Below are 3411 nucleotides of genomic sequence, written 5' to 3' on the forward strand. Positions count from 1 at the left end.
CCTCCATTCTAAATCTCTGAACTTTTAAAGGAGTACAATTCTAAAACTATGCAACATTTCAAAGATTCCTTTTCAGGCAAACATGTCCACAGTAAGATGAACATTTTAAAGTATGAATGAGGTTACAAGGCATAAGTATGTAGTTGTAAGCCTGCCTTTAAATGTCCATTGCCGCATCGACAATGAATGGGGCGCTTAAAGTTAAATATCTCCAAAACTACAAATGATTTCAAAATAAAAAATCTCAAGCATGCATGTCCACAGTAAGGTGGATTTGTTTAACTGTGAATGGAGTTTCTAGGTGAAAGTGTTTTTTTGAGGTCCCAAGACCTTCCATCCGCCTCCATTCTAAATCTCTGAACTTTTAAAGGAGTACAATTCTAAAACTATGCAACATTTCAAAGATTCCTTTTCAGGCAAACACGTCCACAGTAAGATGAACATTTTAAAGTATGAATGAGGTTAATAGGCATAAGTATGTAGTTGTAAGCCTGCCTTTAAATGTCCATTGCCGCATCGACAATGAATGGGGCGCTTAAAGTTAAATATCTCCAAAACTACAAATGATTTAAAAATAAAAAATCTCAAGCATGCATGTCCACAGTAAGGTGGATTTTTTGAACTGTGAATGGAGTTTCTAGGTGAAAGTGTTTTTTTGAGGTCCCAAAACCTTCCATCCGCCTCCATTATAAATCTCTGAACTTTTAAAGGAGTACAATTCTAAAACTATGCAACATTTCAAAGATTCCTTTTCAGGCAAACATGTCCACAGTAAGATGAACATTTTAAAGTATGAATGAGGTTACTAGGCATAAGTATGTAGTTGTAAGCCTGCCTTTAAATGTCCATTGCCGCATCGACAATGAATGGGGCGCTTAAAGTTAAATATCTCCAAAACTACAAATGATTTCAAAATAAAAAATCTCAAGCATGCATGTCCACAGTAAGGTGGATTTTTTGAACTGTGAATGGAGTTTCTAGGTGAAAGTGTTTTTTTGAGGTCCCAAAACCTTCCATCCGCCTCCATTCTAAATCTCTGAACTTTTAAAGGAGTACAATTCTAAAACTATGCAACATTTCAAAGATTCCTTTTCAGGCAAACATGTCCACAGTAAGATGAACATTTTAAAGTATGAATGAGGTTACTAGGCATAAGTATGTAGTTGTAAGCCTGCCTTTAAATGTCCATTGCCGCATCGACAATGAATGGGGCGCTTAAAGTTAAATATCTCCAAAACTACAAATGATTTCAAAATAAAAAATCTCAAGCATGCATGTCCACAGTAAGGTGGATTTTTTGAACTGTGAATGGAGTTTCTAGGTGAAAGTGTTTTTTTGAGGTCCCAAGACCTTCCATCCGCCTCCATTCTAAATCTCTGAACTTTTAAAGGAGTACAATTCTAAAACTATGCAACATTTCAAAGATTCCTTTTCAGGCAAACATGTCCACAGTAAGATGAACATTTTAAAGTATGAATGAGGTTACTAGGCATAAGTATGTAGTTGTAAGCCTGCCTTTAAATGTCCATTGCCGCATCGACAATGAATGGGGCGCTTAAAGTTAAATATCTCCAAAACTACAAATGATTTAAAAAAAAAAAAAATCTCAAGCATGCATATCCACAGTAAGGTGGATTTTTTGAACTGTGAATGGAGTTTCTAGGTGAAAGTGTTTTTTTGAGGTCCCAAGACCTTCCATCCGCATCCATTCTAAATCTCAGAACTTTTAAAGGAGTACTATTCTAAAACAATGAAACATTTCAAAGATCCCTTTTCATGCAAAAATGTCCATATTAGGATGAACATTTTAAAGTTTGAATGGTGTTTCTATTCTATATATGACATTTTGAATCTTTACAGTCAGTTCACCTTCTTTTGGGTCTTGAGTCGAACCAATTACTCCCACGGAGACATCAAATTTCTCTTTTGGGCCTTGAGTCTTGGGACTCAAGGCTCAAACGAGAAATTTGATGTGTCCGCGGGAGTAATTGGTTCGACTCAAGACTCTTTTGGGTCTTGAGTCTTGGGGGGGAAAAAAAGTGCCCCAGTTAGTTTTGAACCGGGAACCTTCTGGTTACAAGTCCTGCATCTAAACCACTGCACCACAGAGGTTCTTACCTGTTCTGTTGACTTGCATGTCATTTTCTGAAAGATTATATAAAGGTAAAAGCCCCAGGTAAAAGTTAGAAAGATGTCCTTGCGGGATTTGAACTCAGGACCTTCAGTGTGCAAGGCCTGAATCTTAACCACTACTCCACCATGGTACACACTTTCTATGGTCTCTTGCACGCAGTTCAGTGAAAGATCAGATAAAGGTGCAAGAGTCAAATACCTGTCCTGGATGGATTTGAACTTATAACCTTCTGGTTGCAAGTCCTGTATCTAAACCACTGCACCACAGAGGTTCTGACTTGTTCTGTTAACTTAGCCTGCCAATGTTTGTACCCTTTTCCCTTTAAATATCCATTGCCATCGACAATGCATGAGGCGCTTAAAGTTAAATATCTCCAAAACTACAAATGATTTCAAAATAAAAAATCTCAAGCATGCATGTCCACAGTAAGGTGGATTTTTTGAACTGTGAATGGAGTTTCTAGGTGAAAGTGTTTTTTTGAGGTCCCAAAACCTTCCATCCGCCTCCATTCTAAATCTCTGAACTTTTAAAGGAGTACAATTCTAAAACTATGCAACATTTCAAAGATTCCTTTTCAGGCAAACATGTCCACAGTAAGATGAACATTTTAAAGTATGAATGAGGTTACTAGGCATAAGTATGTAGTTGTAAGCCTGCCTTTAAATGTCCATTGCCGCATCGACAATGAATGGGGCGCTTAAAGTTAAATATCTCCAAAACTACAAATGATTTCAAAATAAAAAATCTCAAGCATGCATGTCCACAGTAAGGTGGATTTTTTGAACTGTGAATGGAGTTTCTAGGTGAAAGTGTTTTTTTGAGGTCCCAAGACCTTCCATCCGCCTCCATTCTAAATCTCTGAACTTTTAAAGGAGTACAATTCTAAAACTATGCAACATTTCAAAGATTCCTTTTCAGGCAAACATGTCCACAGTAAGATGAACATTTTAAAGTATGAATGAGGTTACTAGGCATAAGTATGTAGTTGTAAGCCTGCCTTTAAATGTCCATTGCCGCATCGACAATGAATGGGGCGCTTAAAGTTAAATATCTCCAAAACTACAAATGATTTAAAAAAAAAAAAATCTCAAGCATGCATGTCCACAGTAAGGTGGATTTTTTGAACTGTGAATGGAGTTTCTAGGTGAAAGTGTTTTTTTGAGGTCCCAAGACCTTCCATCCGCCTCCATTCTAAATCTCTGAACTTTTAAAGGAGTACAATTCTAAAACTATGCAACATTTCAAAGATTCCTTTTCAGGCAAACATGTCCACAGTA

This window comes from Gymnoscopelus microlampas (assembly GCF_963454915.1).
Source record: "Gymnoscopelus microlampas genome assembly, chromosome: 12".
Classification (NCBI taxonomy): Eukaryota; Metazoa; Chordata; class Actinopteri; order Myctophiformes; family Myctophidae; genus Gymnoscopelus; species Gymnoscopelus microlampas.